The sequence below is a fragment of the Gorilla gorilla genome, chromosome 15 (assembly GCF_029281585.2).
Source record: "Gorilla gorilla gorilla isolate KB3781 chromosome 15, NHGRI_mGorGor1-v2.1_pri, whole genome shotgun sequence".
Taxonomy (NCBI): domain Eukaryota; kingdom Metazoa; phylum Chordata; class Mammalia; order Primates; family Hominidae; genus Gorilla; species Gorilla gorilla.
Genome location: NC_073239.2, coordinates 118,590,159 through 118,609,467, shown reverse-complemented (window position 1 = coordinate 118,609,467; position 19,309 = coordinate 118,590,159).

Genomic DNA, 19,309 nt, shown 5'->3' with positions numbered 1-19,309 from the left:
CATGTCTCCATCAGTTTTGAGTGCTTCCTTACTTTCTGGCACAAATATTTTTTACTTCCCTTGCCCCAGGCCTATTAATCAGCTTCTAGGACAGTTTAGTGGAGACAGATAAAAAGTAAATATTCAAAAATTAATTCATACCAGTACTTCTAATGTCATTCCAACATCTTGAAGTTCTTCCCCTCCTCCCATTTCATTTTTGAATCCCCCTTCTCTCCAAAAGAACCCTGCTTTTCAATAACATCCATATATTTACTTTTTGCTCAATCTTACAATGAACAGAAAATAGTTTAGGGACTGCAGCCCCAAATCCACTACCAACAGCAAATTTTTCAATAAAGTTCAGGATTTCTTTAAGTTCCTCTTCTACACAAACAGATCAATGTGTTCAAAAAGTGTTTGTAGTTATTATCATTTTCTTCTATGCGGTTATGATATCAAACTGATATACAGTTATCTCCACTTGTTTCTGTTGATGTAATTTCAGTGTGTTCCCCCAAATCTTATTTAATTTTATTTTATAAATGTATAATATATTAACATGATTTAAAAGTCAAAATAGTTAAAAAAGGTATATTCAGAGAAGTCTCATTTTCTTTCCTTTCCCTTACTATGAGTGGAGGTGAGCATTTACAAATTTGTATTTAAGGTGTCTACTCTTATAGTTAACCAATTTTATTGGCTTCTGTTTTATTCTATTTCTTTTTACATATATTTACAATTTTCTCTATTTCTTTTCTGGAACTAGATGGCTTCAACTTCTTATCTTTACTGGGATCAATTTCGGTAAATTGTACTTTCCTAGAAAAGCTGCTTTCTGTTTCCGTGGATTTGTCTAATCTGCATATATCACATAAAAGAAACCAGGCAATATGTGACCTTGTGTGTCTGGCTACTTTCACTTAACATTCTTGAGGTACATCCAAGTTTTAGCAGGTATCAGTACTTTGTTCCTTTTTATGGCTGAGTGATGTTCCCTTGTATGGATAGACCACATTTTGTTTATCCATCATCCATTGAAGGACATTTGGGTTGTTTCTCTTTTGGGCATCATGAATAATTCATGTACAAGTTTCTGTGTGGACATATGCTTTCATTTCTTTGGGGTATATTCCTAGGAGCAGAATTGTTGGGTCATATGGTAATTTTTTTTTTTTTTTGTTTAACTTTTTGAGGAACTGCCAGACTGTTTTCCCAAATTGGCTGTATCATTTTACCTTCCTGCTACTTTTATCTCTGTTATTTCCCTATTGCACATTCTTTTGGTTTACTTTGCTAACTTTCTAATTTTTTTGAATTGGAAAGTTAGTTCACTTATCTTTGTTACTGATATGAGTATTTGAGGTTATGAATTTTTCTTTGATAACCATCTTATAGTATCCCCAAAATGCCGATATGTAGCATTGCCATTATATTTTTTTAAAAAAAGCTCTGCAATTTCCATTTGTATTTTAACTTTCAGCTGACAGTTATTTGAGAGAGATTTTAAATTTTCAGGCAAAAACTTTGCTTTTTGAATTAGTTTTTAATGTCTGGTTTTAATGTACTATAACCAACAAGGATTATTTGTATCATTTCTACTTTATGAAGGGTATTGTGATCTGTGTGTGTGTTTACTTTGGTGTATGTTCTATGCATACCTGAGAAAAAGGTATATCTTTGTTTGTTGTGATGTGAATTTTACACATAACCAGAAGATCTTCGTTATTGATTATACTGTTCAGTTACTCCATAACCTTGCTTTTTTGTTGTTGTTCATTTGACTAGAAGCAGTGTATAAGTCTCCTATTAGTAGTATGTTTTTGTCTATTTCTTCTTATATTTCCTGTAGCTTTTGCTTTATAAAGTGGTTGCTGTGCTGCTTGCCACACAGGTATTCTTAACTGTTCAATTTCCACTGGCCTAATAATGTAACATCTTTTTCACGCTTGATGCTTTCTGGCCTGAATTCTACCTTGTCTGAAAAATGATGGCCATAAATAAGCAGAGTCAAATCCCTGCTTGTTTGTGGCCATTTTCCTCATTTTCAGTCTCTCTAAGTCTCTGTGTTTAGAGTGTTGGCTTGCTATGTAAGCCAATTTGAAAATCTTTTTCTTTTAGTAAGTGAGTTAAACCTATTCATGTTACTGCTATAACTGATATGCTGGTCTCCATTCTACTATGTTATTGTATATAATATTTATTGTTTCTTTCTCCATGTTGTCTGTTTTCCTTGCTCTTATTTTTTTTAAAGCATAACTTCCTTTATGCTTTCCTTGTTCTTATTTGTTTTAAAGCATAACTTCCTTTATTTCTGTGTTGTTATGTTTTTAAAAAGAAGCTTTGAGATTTACTTCACATACCATACAATTCACCCATTTAAAGTGTACAAGTCAGTGGTTTTTGGTTTATTACATTAGTTTTTAAACATATGGTAAAACACACATAATATAAAATTCATCATTTTAACCATTTTTAAGTGTGTAATTCAGTGGTGTTAAGTACATTTAGGTTGTTTTGCAACTATCACCGTTATTTCCAAAATAGTTTATTACCACAAACAGAAACTCTGTACCCATTAAGCAATAACTCCCCATCTCCCCTTTCCCCACAGCTCATAGTAACCTCTATTCTATTTTCTGTCTCTATGAATTTGCCTGTTCTAAGTACTTTATATAAGTGAAATCAGACATTTGTCATTTTATGCCTGACTTATTTCACTAAGCATAGTATTTTCGTGGTTTACCTACATTGTAGTGTGTTTTTGTTTTTACATTTCTTTTGCAATTTAGACATGTTTGTGTTTTTGATTGAGTGACTGTCTTTATTCTAATATCCTTTGTAATGTTTAATTAGCTTGAGCAATATAGGATTAGCATTTTTGTAGGGAAAAGATGGTCAGATATTGTCAGTTTCACACAGTGCAAACTAATACTATTTGGTTTGTCAGCATGAAGTGACATCCTTTGTCTGCCACCTATTATTTATGTGACAATCCATGAGTTTGTTCTGTTTCCCCTTTCTCTCTTTTTTTCCTCCCATTTTAAGTTCATTATTTCTGTTTTGTCAGAACATATAATAGTTATCTATTATTCTTCTACTCTGGTCTCTGTTTTTCTGTTAGTCTGAGACCTACAATTACACATATTTAATGCTCACCACCAGCCTTCTGGTAGCTTTCTTGGGAAGGGCTTGTGAGTACAATATTTCCTGGGTTCTTGCACATTTGAAACGGCTTTTCATAGCCCGAATGGTGGAAGGACAGCTCGGCCTGACAGTCCTTGCAATTTCCAATTAAGTTCATTCAGGTGCTCAAAAATGTCAAGTTAAGTACATCATTTTTTGAAGCCGAGTGAGAAGCTAAGTGAGAATCATTTACACTTTTCCACCCCCATTTCTTCTCTTAGCTCTTAAGCTCTCGACAAGTCTCATTCTTTGGACAGCCACTTTGGCATGGAACAGCCGAGCCCAGTATTCTGATGACACTTTTTTTTTTCACATAACATTGAAACAGACGGTTCTGTCACAGCTTGGATTTTATTAGAGTCAGTCATTTGATCATGTAATTTAACGTGGATGTCAGATCTGCACGCAAACTTTCTATACCAGAGGCTGTGAATAATGCCATGCATTACTGGCATCTCAGGGTTTTCTAGAACACACTCTTGGTGGAGAGCTGTTATTCCTTCCATCATTACAGCCACATCTGTATGCAACACAGCAGGGCCTCCACCATGAGCTATGTGTCTCGAAGTATTAATTGTCCAGTTTGAATGGTTCATTCCCAGTAATTTGTTTTGGGACTACTCAAAAGAACAAACAGTGTCCTCCCCAGCCTTTTTCTTTTGGGATTCGAATTAGTGCTATTAACTGAGCCCAATTAGTAATGTATTAATATATAGATTCATCAATCTGCAATGAAAACTTCTTTTGACTTAATAAGACTTTGGATTGGTGTCATCTTTGTCATCTGACATGTTGTCAATTCGTTTACTAATAATATTATTTGAAAATGTCACCTTTTCCATTTCCTTTGCTTCATTAGTCCCAGACACAGTGTTGACAATTTCCAATCAGGCTGTTAGAATGAGCGATTCTGCAATTACGTGAGTCATTTCGGCTTTAGGTTGTAATCGCTCGACCTTGTAACCAGCTCCTTGGGCTCCATCAGATACTGGGGCAATCGATCTCAGCCAAGAACTTTGTTTCTTAATTCGTGCTTGTGGATGCTTAGAAAAGGTCACAGCTTTTTTTCTGGGCAAAAAGCACATTGCGTGGTGAGGTGGTGCCCGCCACTTGGCGCCCTTGCCTCTCTGGATAATTCTCCCATCCAAATAAGACTTTAAGGCAGAAAAGGGATAATTGTCAGGAGCACACGAATCCCAATGTGTGATAGTTCTCATTATGTTGTCTAACTAATGACTTAGACTTTTGGGGGGAATTATTGGTTGTCTTGTGACTATAACTTTCCAGTCTTAATTAAAATATTGTCAATTACAGAGAACATAAAAATATCTGTAAAAGTACATCAATTTGGATATGAAATGCTTAAGGAGATCAGAGACCTTTACAGCTTCTGGAGATTGATTTTAAAAAGGCTGTCTGCATTATTAAAAGTTTAAAAATAAACAAAAATAAAAAAATTGAAGCATGGACTAAATAAAATAGGATGTATTAAAGTGTTGATTTTCATTTAATTCAGGAATTAAATTGCTGAAAATGGCATGCAATGTGACTATTATCTACACACATGTATAATAATGAACCTTTTTAAAAGATAGATTTCCTGGTGCTGTAAATGCTGATAGTCCCTCATTAATGTATTGATCTGCTTAAAGTATGTTAAATTCCTATTTTAAAAAAACCTGGCTGGGCGTGGTGGCTCATGCCTGTTAATCCCAGCACTTTGGGAGGTCAAGATATCGAGACCATCCTGGCCAACATGGTGAAACCCTGTCTCTACTAAAAATACAAAAATTAGCTGGGCATGGTGGCGGGGGCCTGTAATCCCAGTTACTCAGGAAGCTGAGGTGGGAGAATTGCTTGAATCTAGGAGGAGGAGGTTGCAGTGAGCCGAGATCATGTGACTGCACTCCAGCCTGGCAACAGAGTGAGACTCGGTCTCAAAACAAAAACAAAAACAAAACAAAAACAAAAACAAAAACAAAAAACCTAACCGTTGTTTTTAAGTTTCTAAAACAAATTGATTTAAATTTCTGAAATAATAATTGATTATGAACTTTTGTTAAGAATCAGACTGGTGGCTGGGCGAGGTGGCTCACACCTGTAATCCCAGCACTTTGGGAGGCCCAGGCGGGCAAATCACTTGAGGTCAGGAGTTCAAGACCAGCCTGGCCAACATGGCGAAACCCTTCATCTACTAAAAATATCAAAAATTAGCCAAGCATGGTGGCGCACGCTGGTAGACCCAGCTACTTGGGAGGCTGAGGTATGAGAATCACTTGAACCCAGGAGGAGGAAGTGCAGTGAGCCAAGATCATGGCGCTACATTCCAGCCTGGGCAACAGAGCGAGACTCCCTCTCAAAAAAAAAAAAAAAAAAAAAGAAATCAGACTGGCTAATTGTAAATATCAATTGACAAAATCAATTATGCTTTATTTGGAAGCACCTAACACTAACAGTCATTACCACTAAGATAAAGAAACAAAATATAGACCTCTAAGGAGGGAATTAAAATAAGAGCTAATCAAAAAGAAAACTAAATATCTTTGCAGAATAAAGAACTTCACTAATAAAGCTGGCAGCTAGATAAAATCTGATTGTTGGCTGATTGATGGGAAGGTCAAGGTCATGCCCCTGGGTGTAGCATCTAGGGCACTCTCTGGAGAGGGGCTACCCATACAATCTTAGGTGCCAGAATAAGAGTGACTGAATTTAGGATTCGTTACTCCCAAAGAGAAAGAGTCACTGAGAGAGGTGTCGGGGCCAGCTACAGTGGAGTGCTGGCCACCATCTTGGTTCCATTTTGCATTTGAAGCCAGCGCTGAGGTAGAGAGGTAGGAAAACAGAGCAGAGAGATGGAAGGCACCAGGGTCTTTGAGGACCACACCCAGCTGCTGAAACCACACACCCTGAACCCCGTTCCACTTCTAGACTTCCTGTTAGATGAAATGATCCATGTTTTTATGGTTTCAGCTTGAGACAGGAGGTTTTATGTTCCTTGTGGCCAAAGACGTTTAAACTGAGGTGATCCTTGATAAATGTTTTTTCAATGGATAGATGGAAAGTTGAATGAGAAGGTTATTAAAGGATTAAAATAAAGGCTATGTATGCAGGCAGGGCTGGAATCCCCTCCCCACAAGGGGTGCCCGGTGTGGGCTGGGGTGGGTGAAGGAGCGTACGGGGCTGGCCCTCACCGCCAGGTATGTCAGAAAGTGCCCCCGTCTTCACAACAAAGGCTGCTGAGTGAACCAAAGAGTTTTGCAAAGTTTTATTATGATTCAGAAAGGAGTGACAGTGACGGGGCGGCAGGGATGAGTGATCACTCTCAGCTCAGACAGGTTTCATCTTCTGAACGTTCAGTCACAGCATGAGTGATTGGTGGGTATTAGAGGCGCTCTTTTGAAGGTCAGTGCAGCAGACAGAAGTCCTCGTGGCCCAGACATGTGCCTTAGTAACCACAGCGGAATTCATTAACTTGTCATGGCTGTCCCAGAGCCTGTCAGCTGGCCTTCCACAGACATATGTCATCCTCAACCACATCCACGCTGGCCGGGCCAAAGGAGGAAGCCACACAGGGCCAGAGTATGGGCAACTGGGGAAAGCAAGGCCCAGCACCCCATCCAGTTCCCTTCACGTTATTCTCACAGTAGCCAGCACTTATTGAGCGCTTACTGTGTGCCAGCACCCTGGCAAGTCCTGGATACTTAATGCTCACAACCTCCTTTGGAGATGTACCTGGTGAGTCCCATTCAAAGAAAAGGAGGCTCGGGCATGGCCCTGGACATCCCAGGGACAGAGCTGAGGTGGAGTCCAGGCTCCCAGCTGTACCCAACACTACTCACTACCAGGGGCCCACGCTGGGTGTGGGACACACCCCCACATAACACAGCTGTAAACACGTTCCCAGTAAAGGGGGACACACATTTTTGGGGGTGTGGCTGGTTTAAGCAAATCCCAGGGATTGCCTGCTTACTCCTTCTAGGGCCAGGGAAGCTGGGCTGGAGGAAGCTGTCTGGGAGCCCAGGAGGCAAGCAGAAAACCGCCAGGACCGCCCCACGCTGGGGGAGCAGCAGGCACGGCCCCTACCAACACCCCCCGGCACCTTGCAAAGCTAGAGCCCGCCCGGGCCCCTCCCCAGAGCGCCCTGGTCTTCGGTTGGTATTCAGCACATCTTCAGAAACAGTGATAGAAAAATGCTGGTTTCTGACTCCAACAGAGATGCCAGCTCACGGAGGAAAATCTGGAAGGTGTTGAAGCATAGACGCTGGAACATAAAATGACTCATGATCTCACTGGGAGAAGGGCTGGGAACATCGTGGGCTCTCTTCTCCCCGCGCTCCTCTCTCCGGGTCTCTGTTTCCCTCATTCCACGATGTTTAGTGAGCACCTGCAGAGGGGGCTGCCCGGGATGCAGGGCTCGGGGCAGGGGTGGGGGCGAGCGTGGGCGAGGCAGAGCGGGCGAGCGCAGGCTGGGAAGGGCGCCCCTGGCGGGCGGCCCGGGCATAGAGGCTTTTGAGCTGGCCTCGTGGGCAAGGCAGGAGGACTGCCTGGGGCAGGCGGCCATACGCCCACCCTAGAGGAAAGCGGCCACCAACGCTGAGGGTCCGGCCCCCACTGACCCTCTGAGACCGAGCCGCCCCGTGTACCAGCGAGGGCACCCGCGCACCTGGCGTGGGCTCCCTGCCCCGCGCCCCTCCACGTCGGAGGCGCAACACCTGTACCCGAGCCTCGGACTCTGAGAACGTCTGGCCTTTAGATAGGCCTCGCGCTCCCAGCGCTGGGGAGTCCTGCATCCCCTAACCGGTGTCTCTCCCGGATGCAATGGGGGTGAACCCCTGGGGTCTCGCGGATCCCGAGTTCAAAGCGACTGCAGACTGCTCTGCTTCCAGGACCTCCCCTTGGACACCCTCCTCCCCCGCCCAGGCAACCCAAAACCAGCATGTCCCCAGACACACTCCCCTAGACACACTCCGCAACGCCCCAGACCTGCTCCCCACTGAGTCCTCTGTATCCAGGAACCATCGGGGCGCACTACATCAGGCTAGAGGTCTGGGGTCACCCCACCATCCCCCCACAAGCCCCTCCGAGGCATCACTGTGTCCAGATTTTGCAAACTGCACCTCCTGAAGGGGCTGGGGTTTGTCCACTTCGCCCCATCTGCCGTGGCAGCACTTCCTCCGTGGTTCGCACCCCCACAGCAGCCTCCTGGGAAGGCACCTCCCTGGGGCCCCTCTCAGTCCACGGTGTGGACATGGTGAGTTCTTAAACCATGAACTTCTGATTTCACAGCTCTGCTTGAAGCCTTCAATGTCAGGCTTCCTATTGCTCTTAAGATAATGATCAAAACTCTCAACAAAGTTCCCCTGATAAATGCTCTCAACGTGCCCCCCACCACAGCATCCCTAACTGTAATGAATAAATCATTGGTCCTCACGGCAGCGGATTAATCGTCTGTGAGTGTTGGTTTAATCTTTCTCTTCTGCAGTTTAGCTGTCACTGCCATATCCCCAGCACGGAGCACAATGACATGTTTATATGTAGAAAATTGAGCGAAAAATAAAAACAGCTAACATTTGGGTACTTATTATCTTCCAGGCAGCAAGCTATGCATTTTGCATATATTAGCAAATCCATGAGGCAGGTGCTGTCTTCATTGTACAGGTGAGGAGCCTGAAGCTCAGAGAGGTGAAGGAACGTCCTCAAGGCCATGCTCTGAAATCAACAAAAGATACATCAGTTTATTGTGGGAAACATCAGAACATGCAGAGATATTAACAAAGAGAAGTCACTCAGAGATGACTGTCATTAACATTTTGGTGTACTTCTTCGTAGACATTTTCCTATGTCTCTGCATAGTAACGTACTGTCCAGAGTGCTTGTAATCTGCTAGACGGTTTGATGAGACTGAGTTTTCATGGTATTAGCCACGGCAATATTTGTATTCATATTTTAGGGTATGGCTGAACTGAAATTTGCTTTTGCTCAACTCAGCCCCTCTTGTGAACATTAGGCACTTTGCCCTTCACCTGCTGAAAACGTGGTAGTCATAAACACGCTGGTAGCTCAATCGTCCCACCTATCTTTACTGTGTTATTCATTCCTAGCAGTGGGGCCTGGGTCAAAAGTTCTGCAGGGTTTTAAGGCTTTGGATCAGTGGTTCGGGATTGTCCTCTGGGAAGGGCTGAGAAGCACACATGCCTGCCGGTGGTGACAAGCATTCCTTCCTAGTGCAGAGTCAGGTCTGCACCTGGCACCCCCTACCCATCCAGGTTGGGTCCCTGGCATTCAGTTATGTGGAACAGACCAGAAAAATTAAAAAAGAACCCCCTCCCGCATCTTCCCCGAAGGACCACTGGCCTGCTGTCTCTCCCTGCACTCCCCCACTGGAGTTCACACCCACTGAATCACAACCCCCTTGTGGCTAAGCCCTGGTGCGCCACCCTGCAAAATCAAAGGTGGTGTCTAGGCACAGAAATGGTTCCGTGACCTATGTCCCCTTTGTTCTAATCTAGAATCCAGCCAGGAGTATGCGTGTCAGAAGCCAGGGGTGATTGTGTTTTTTCTCCTTCCTCTTTAGGTCAGGAAGATTCCTGCAGCTGCTGAGTTAGTACTTTTAAGAAAGCACTGGATTCCCTCTCACAATGGGACTTTGATTTTTTTAAGGAAAAGGTTTCATAAGTTTTCAAATAACCTGGAGCAGTTGAGCAAACTTAATGTGCAGCGTGGTCCCTGCTGGCTGGGTTTGAGGGGCTGGGTCTCTCTGAGTGGATGCTGGTGAGGTGCAGAGGTGAGTGAAGGCTTATCCGGGAATGGAGGAGAAGGGGACAGCCTGGGGAATAAAAAAGAACTTTCCGTGAGACGCTGTACCTCAATGCTAGATAATGCCAGGCTGGGCTTTTGCTAGTCTTAAAAACTACATCACGCATGTTATAGGCAAAGGCCGGCAGCCCCTCCCAGGGAAAGCCCTTTGTTTGAGTCCATAGAGACCCCCTGTTGCAAGGGCCCCTTTCGTGATTTTTGAGGGGTCTGCAGGAAAAGAGGGCAGAGGTCGTAGTTTGGGGATCGCTGGCGACCATGCACCAACTTTTTTGTTGTTTCCATCTCAGAAAGAAAAAAAGGTGCCTGAGGGCCTGTGTGGAAGGCCTGTCACACAGCACATCCTGGGAAATCTGTCCAGGAAGCAGCCAGGCGGGCATCAGCATCCAGGAAGCAGCCAGGCGGGCACCAGCATCTTCACTGTGCAGATGAGAAACTGAGGCCATAGAGGTGAAGGGGCGTGCCCAGGATCACTAAGGCAAGACGGGGGAGGAGCAGAGATCTTGGGCATGATCTTGGCTCACTGCAACCTCCACCTCCCAGGTTCAAGCGATTCTCCTGCTTCAGCCTCCCAAGGAGCTGGGATTACAGGTGCCCGCCACCATGCCCGGCTAATTTTTGTATTTTTAGTAGAGACAGGGTTTCACCATGTCGGCCAGGCTGGTCTTGAACTCCTGATCTCAAGTGATCCACCTTGCTCTGTCCCTTAGGGACCTCAGCTTAGTGTTCCACACACTGGCAAATCGCCTCGTTCTTCTTAGAGCTCGGTGTTTTCCTGAGTCTGAACCACGATCTGGGTAGCCATCCCCTGGCGAGGACCATTCGGGGTTCCAGCAGTCACATGCCACGGTAAACAAGCTTCGTAAACATCCCACGACAAAGGTGGGAGAGAATCCCAGTAGGGACAATGACTACAGGTGGAATTGCTGGGAAAAACTATGTCGGTTTTAAGTGTTGATAACTGGTCCTTTATTGGTCGTGGTCATTCATTCTTCTGCCAGGCGGGGCTGGTGTTCCTATATCCTCTCCTCACCAACACAGCATCTTATGTTTATTTGTTGGCAACGTGGCAGGTGAAACATGTACCCTGTCATTAAAAAAAATTATACTTGGCTGGGCACGGTGGCTCACACCTGTAATCCCAGAGCTTGGGAAGCTGAAGTGGGTGGATTGCTTGAGGCCCGGAGCTCGAGGCTAGCTTGGGCAGCACAATGAGACCCTGTTTCTACAAAAAATACAAAGATTAGTGGGGTGTAGTAGTGCACGCCTGTAGTCCCAGCTACTGGGGAGGCTGAGGTGGGAGGATCACTTGAGCCTGTCTCAGAACAAACAAACAAACAAAAATAAGAAAAAAATACATAGTTTTAAAACAGTTTTAAACACATTTGGGAAAATATAGGCAGTAGAAATAGCAGTTGTGCTGTTAATGCCTCAGACAGGGCTGGGCTCGTAGTAGGTGCTCAATAAATATGTATTAAGTAAGTGAATAAGGAAGAAAATCCCATGGCTCTGCCAACAAGAAACACTTCTGTCAACATTTCACTGTGTTTGTTTTCCTGAGTATTTTTTCCTCTACATAATTTAGCTTTGTTTTCCATTCATTATGCTCACCCGTGCAGACACAGTATTTAATCTTGTTTCTTTTTTTTCACTTCACGTTGTTGACATGTAGGTTTCTCTCTTCTAAGCAGCATTTCAGCATCTCTATAAAACCCTCACAGGTATATGAACCATAGATCATTTGAATCGTCTATTGTGCTTTTAGGCTGTTTTCAATTTTTCTTTTTATAAATGATGCAGCAGAGTATCTTTATGCAGAGACCGTTTCCATACTTCCCCCTGTGCAGAAGGAAAAGTAGGCAGAAGAAAGATTAACTTGGTCAAAGCTTTTAAAATCTGATTTAATACTTCTTAAGAATGATGCACCTTATGAAACAACTTTATATCTGTTGAAAAACCTAGTTCTTTTTTTAATATTGTTTTAAAAAATGACTTGTTCTGAACAATATCCTGTGCCTTTCAGAAGACAGCGACGGATATGAAAGGAGATTTGTTCTCTCCAAGCTCTTAGGAGGCGATCTGGCTCAGGAAACAGACACATCAGATCCGAGCATGTATCTGATGGTTGCTATGGGAACAAGTCATTTAACAGCCACTCGGCTAAAGCATTGATCAATAAGGAAGGGGGTAGGAGGGAAATAAATTAGTTGGTGTCTGAATAGCCCTGAGAGAGAGCAATAATGCGTCCCTTCCCATGGCAGGGGCCCGGGCAGGAGGCAGGGGCGAAGTCTCGTCCATCCATGCTGGGATGCGTGGGGTAGGAGGGCAGGGGGGCAGAGAACAGAATCATATTGGGGTGAGAAACCTGCTCCCCAAACCAGATATGGGGCAAGTGAGGCCTTAGACAAGGCTGGGGGCAGGGCTCCCAGGGATGGGGGCACAGCTGGTCCCGCTTCTCCACGCTCCTGTGATGTGTTGCCGGGCCTGCTGGGATACCCTGTGGCACCCCATCGCTCTAGTGGGGAGTTCCAGTCTAGAGAGGAGCCGTGACTCCTTCCAGGCACATGGTCAACCCCACTTGTCTTCTGGGGGCTCCCAGCCTGGCAGGGGAGAAAGGCAAAGGCCCTCACGGAGTCATTCATTGATTCATCCACAAATACTTCCTGAGCCTGTCTGAGGGACCATGCTCAGGCCTGGGCAGACAGCAGAGACCCAAGGAAAGAACAGAACTTGGGCTCTGGGGCCAAATCGTGGCTCGGCCACTTGGCGGGTTCTTCACCTGTAACGTGTTGAGAAAGTGACGTAAAGTCAGAGCCAGGAGTGGGCATCCTGAGTGCTCAGCTGCCATTGCTAAGACTCACAATCGCAAGGGAAGGCAGAGACAGAAGTGAGGGTTCCTAAGTGGAAGGTACTCATAAAGCCTTGGCTGAATACGTATGGCTGACACAGGGGTGTCTGTGTTTGCCACCAAAGGGTGGCCCTGGGCTGGGATTACACACGGAGAGAAGGCGGGAGGAAAGTCAGGGAGCCTCAGACCATTGGAGGCTGCATCTATTGACCTCTGATCCCCACAGGCATGGGTGTGGGTGTGGGTGTGACTGGCTCAAGGGTCAGTGCCCACCAGAGAACTGGACCATAGATGAGCTGGACTTTTCCAACCCTGCCAGCCTGGGCCATCTCAAGGGTGCTATTGGTTGTGAGGGGAGGAGGCCCTCTTTTCTGAGTCCCTCCCCAGATGAGTGCAAGCTGGGACACACATACGAGAAGGATCCTAATAACATGCATGCCAAAATCCTGCTGTCCCAGCCTTTGGTTCCAGCAGTTTGACTTCTGGAAGTCTTTCCTAAGGAAATAACCTTGAACCCACGGCGTCTGCTGCAGCATTCTTCATAAGAGTGACTGCAAACAACCTCTAAGCCCCAAATCATGTGCTGGTTAAAAAAATAATGATTCCTTTTCTTGCTTTAACTCAGGTGATCCCTAGAAACACAGCCAGTGGCTCGGAAGCTGCACTGTTTTGTGCACCGCAGGGATGGGCACAGATGGGGCTGCCTGCCCTCCTCCTGGAAGGAGGGAGAACCCAGTCTGGCCTGGAGTGGTCAAGAGCTAACTCTAGACTCAGCAAGACCTACTTCTCTCTCCTGCCCCTACTTCCTTGCTGCTGACCTGGGCAAGTCGCTGAAGCCTCTCTGTGCCTCAGTCTGCTTGTGCGTAAGATGGGCACAGGGCACACTGCCTACTTGATTGGGCTCAACCACGTGCAGTAAGTAGCTGGTGTCTGGCAAGAGCCCTCAGGAAACAGTAACCCCATTAATTCAAATGCACGTGCCTGGAACAGGCTCTGGGGGGCCAGCCCGGGAGTCCTACTCCATGATGGCCACCCTGGGGCCGGGCAGGCTGGGCTGGCATCCCAGGCCCACCGGATACTGGCTGTGCACCCCGGCCAGGCCACACATCTCTGAGCCTCACTTTCCCGTGTGTGAGATGAGGCTAGAAGCTGCTTTCTCTTGCGTGTGTGGGGATTGGCGGTGACAACACGGCCAGGAGCCCAGGCCCAGCCTACGCGAGCAGCCTCGCTCCAGGTCACACGCCCCACTCCTGACAGCTCTGTGCAGCGAGTTCGTGCGCGAGCGGGTGGCTGTCTGCCAGGCGAGGGGCGCGGGTGCCCAAGAGGGCTTCACTGCTTCTGGAAAGATCACAAGGAAAAACCACCTCCGCGGCGGGACGCTACCCGCGGGCCGCTGAGGTCCCGCTCGCGGCCGGCAGGGGGCAGGATGTCCCCGCGAGTCGCCCGTGTCTTCGGGTGTCCTCGAGTCACCCCGCACCGCTCGCAGCCTCCGCGCCTAGTTAAAGGGCGACGCACTCATTTCTGCAAAGAAGGAGCCCAGCGGCCCCTCCCCGGGGAACTCTTTCCATCAACTCGGGGCCTAATAATTTACATTTAATTTGTTAGCGGTTTAATGTTTAATTTTAAAAGCGAGATGATTCATTACCATATTAATAAATAATAACATTTATTATTCTCCTAATGAGTGTCCAAAATACAGAAGCAATTACATGTTTTATATATTTTCTCGTAATTTGAGACACCAGAGCGTTAATTACAGAGACTCACGCATGGACCCCATTCTGATCCAGGGTCCTGATCCTGCCTTTGTTTCGGTCTCTGAACCAGCCGCCCTCCGGGGCTTCTGCAATTCCCTCGATTAGTGGAGAGGAAGTCGTACATGACGAAGCTGGGGCTCTCACAGAACCCCGGCGCCCCAGGCCCAGGAGCTGCAAGACCTCAGCTCCCCGTGCCCACACTCGGAGACCCAGGCCCCTCCCACTCCCCCGTCTCCTCTGTGTAGGGTTCTTCAGGAAGAATCGGAAAGAGGCCCCCCCACCCACAAGCAGCCTCGCATTCCCTCCTCCCGCAGGGATCCATTGAGCTGGGGGGTGTGACTATCCTCACTTCACAGATGGGGAAACGGAGTCCTGGAGAGAGAAGCTCCTGTGTCCTCAGCTGGTGAGGGGCAGATCCGGGAGCCACGTCCCACGCAGTCGGCTGGCCCCAAGCTTGGTTCCTGCCTCAACCCCAGCGCAGGTTGCAGCAGGCCCGCGTAGGAGGGCGGCCTGGGTCTGGACAGATCCACAGCCGGCCAACGCCCCTGGCTAGCTCTCTGTGGTTTTGCTTCTTCTCTTGACTTGCAAAGTTCTTCTTGTTCATTGTAGAAAATGTGGAAGTTGAGGCCGGGAGCGGTGGCTCACGCCTGTAATCCTAGCACTTTCGGAGGCCGAGGCGGGCAGATTGCCTGAGCTCAGGAGTTCGAGACCAGCCTGGGCAACATGGTGAAACACGTCTCTACTAAAAAAAAAAAAAAAAAAAAAAATTTGCTGGGCGTGACGGCAGGCGCCTGTAGTCCCAGTGGGAGTTTGGGGAGGCTGAGGCAGGAGAATCACTTGAACCCGGGAAGCAGAGATTGCAGTGAGCTGAGATCGTGCCACTGCACTCCAATCTAGCGAGAGAGCAAGACTCCGTCTCAAAAAAAAAAAAAAAAAAAAAAGTGGAAGGTGAAAAAACCATGGAGAGACAGCAAAGCTGGCAATGACATAGCTCCAAAAATCCCACTTCTCAGATAAGATGCAGGCAGTAAGGGCCTGGAGTTTTATGTATCCTGATGTTTGAAAGGGCTTGGACAGGGCACTTCCTCCCTCCATAGCTCTTCTGTCCTTAGGAATCCCTCCCTTCTGGAGGGGAAGGGTGGGGGTTTTCCTGTTTGGTCCCCAGGGAAGGAAGTTCAGAGACAGAGGCCCACTCAGGGCCACCCCCTGGCCTGCACCCCTGAAATGCAATTTGGATAATATGGAAAATTACTAGGAAGAAAAAACGCTATAATCCTCCCACCTAGAGATAACCAGGCATTCTGATATATACCTATTGAGGACTTTTTTCCAAGCAAATACTCAGAAAGAGACTTCCTCCCAATAGGCATGAGATCTTACTCCACGTGCAGTTTGTCTTATCTTGATTTTTTTCCAGTAATCTTTTAAGAGTTTCCCATGCCATGTAGTCATTCTTCAAAAACCCGCTTTGAACAGCTGCATAATATTCTGCTGTGGAGGAGTGCCCTGCAGTGTAGAGAAATGAGTTATTTACGCTGAAGTCTGTTATTACGTGGACATCTTCCCTTCTCTGACCCTGCAACGACCACACTCATAGGTGAGTCTCTCTGGAAATCCTTGACTACCTCCTTAGGGTCTATTCTTAGAAGTGGAATTACTGGGTTAGAGGGCATGAGTGCCTTGAGGGCGGCTGTCTCCCTCCACCTGCATGCCTGCCAGGGCAAACCCATGCATGCTCCCAGGACAGGCCTGGCAGGGCATGTCTCCCTGCTGCACCCTTGGTACCCTTGGCAGGGCTGACATTATCCTGTAAACCAGGTCTTTGCAGCACTTACCCTTTTCAAGGTGCTACTGTACCTCTCCTTTAAGGGTTCATCCCGGGAATCGTGAAACACAGGCAGGCTGGTCCTCTTCTCGCAACTTCATGATGGATAGACTGAGGCCCACTGAGGCCAAGTGCACTTGACTCAGAAGATTTTAGAATCTTTTTTGGATCCCATTTGGATCCCACACCATTGAAGCCTCCTTGTGTTTCAGATTATGGGGAAAGGCTCAATGATATGTCCCAGGAGAGTGCTGTCTCTGAAGTCTACCCAGCCACAACCCATCCACAAACTCATCCACAGACCTATTCATTCTGGAACTCATCCACTTACCCTCTACCCATCCATTCCTCTCAGGACTCATCCACCTATCCGTCCACCCATCCATTCACACTGGAACTCATCTATCCATCCATCCATCCATCCATCCATCCACCCACTTAACCATACATCCACCTATCCATCTGTCGATCCATGCATCCATCCATCCATCCATCCATCCATCCACCCACCCACCTACTTAACCATCCATCCACCTATCCATCTGTCAGTCCATGCATCCATGCATCCATCCATCCATGCATCCATCCATCCATCCATCCATCCATCCAATCATCCATCCATCCACCTACCTACTCATCCACTAAAAAATACTGGTCGAGAACCAACTCTGACTCAGGCCCAGGTGCAGGAAATTTTGCATGAACAGCTCTGGCTTTTACAGGCAAGGTAGACCTTAAAGAGCAAGCACAGTTGCAGTGACTCATCTGCAAGGTGAAGGTTAGGTATTATGGGAGCACAGGACAGGGAGCTCAGATCTTCCTGAGAAGGGTGGACCAGGCACCACTGGCACTCTTTGTGTGACCTTGGTGGAGTCCCTGCATGTCTCCTGCCCTGCTCCCTATGCTGAGCCACAGAGGAAAAGCCATAACTTACATATTGGCTGGAAAGCATAGTTGGCCAGGGGGAAGTCGGCCACTTTCTGGGAAGCAGAAAGTGGGCAGGGAGGCCCAGCCCCTGTGCTGACATCTGTGTGGCAGTTATTCTCAGGGGTCTTGAGAGAATTAGAACAAACACAGAGGTCAGTGCCAGGCACCACTGTCACGGGGCCATGAACTCTTCATTGTTATTGCTTATTATTATTATTAGTAGTAGTACTAACACTTTCTGAGGTTTTTTTCATGGGCCAGGCATCATGCTGAGAACTTTCAGATATTGGCTCATTTAATCCTCCCTTAGCCCTGTCAGGTAGGCAGAAATTGTTACTCTCACTTTAGAGCATTGAGGCACAGAGTAGTTTTGTAACTTGCTCAGGGTCACACAGCCAGTAGGTGTGTGCAGCCTGTGCCTTGTGGCTTTGCTGCATGCCCTGCCCTTCTTGTTCTTGTTACTGCAGGCACCTACAGTGGGGCATTTAGGGAGCCTGACTTGCCCAGGGACCCGCTGAAGAATCCAGGCCCCATCCCTAGAGTAGCATGCACAGGAATCTCCCTGCCCTGCCCCGGCCTCTGCAGTGTGAGGTCAGGCGTCTCCTTCCTCCACAGGCCCTGGACTAGCACGCACGGGAGCCTCCCTCCAGGCCCCATCCCTGGAGTAGCATGCGTGGGAGTCTCTCTGCCCTGCCCTGGCCTCTGCAGTGTGCAGTCAGGCCTCCCCTTCCTCCACAGGACCCCATAAAGGGAGGAGGGGAAGCACGTGTGACCCTGCACTTCTCCCACCCTCTCTGAGCCTTTGTTCCTGAGGGGCCTTGGGGGAAACCATGGATGTGAAAGAATGCTGCGGAATGCAGCGCAGGAGAGAGTGAGGCTGCAATGGTCACTGGCTCACTCAGTGGGTGCACATGCTCTGCCCTGCTCACAGCAGGCCCCTTCTCAGCACTGGGGTTCCAGTTGTGAACAAGAAGGTCAGAATCCTGATCTCAGGGCGCTGACAATCTAGAGAGGGAGGCAGACAGTGAGCAGTGCGATCATGACCGAATGCAGGGTGAAGGTGCTGTGCTGCGGAGAAAATCTGGGTGACGGGATGGAGACTAACCGGAAGGGGGGTCCCACAGGAGCCAGGCTGGAGAGGAGATATTTAAATGGAATGAATACAGGGAGCATACAATGTGCCTGGGGATGGGAGGGGGAAGAGAGAGAAGAGAGGACATTCCAGGAACAGCAAGTGCACAGGCCCTGAGGCAGGAGTTGCCTGGTGAGTTTGAGGAGTGCTCAGGCCAGCGGAGGGGAAAGTGGACAGTGGGAGATAAGGCCAGGGCAGGGTTGGGGCCAGGCCAGGTGTGGCAGTGGGTGAGGACTGAGAGTGAGCTGGACCTTCTTGGTGGGTTTGGAGCAGAGCAGGGTGGTGATTCGGTGCAGGATTTCGGGGTGCTTCTGGCTGCATGAGAACCAGGATGTGGGGTGAGGGCTGGGGCTGCCTGCCGAGAGGCCCTTACTGTGATCCACAGGAGAGCAGGGTGGTGGCTCAGACCAGAGCTGTGGCTATGGAGGGGACCGGCTGGATTTGGGATAAACCTGGATAGGAGGAGACAGCAGAGCTGCATGGTGGGCCAGGTGCTGGGGTGACAGACAGGAGCTAAGATGACTCCAGGGTCTGGGTCTGAGCCCTGGAGGGAGGGAGGTGCCTAAGCCCTGGAGGGAGGGAGGTGCTGAGATGGGGAGGATGGTGGTGGAGCAGGCTGGGGAGATGAGGAGCTTGAGGGGGCAGGTTAGGAGCTAACCACCCATTCACTGTTTATGGGTGGGGTGGCTGCCGGGCAGGTGGCCATGTGAATCTGGAGCTGGGAGACGACACTGACCTAGAGACGGAAAGCAGAAGCTTTTCCCAGAGCTGGGAACACAGGAAGCTCCTCACCCCACTGTCGTTGCTCTGAGAGCCAGGAGTGACCCCTGGACTCCAGACAA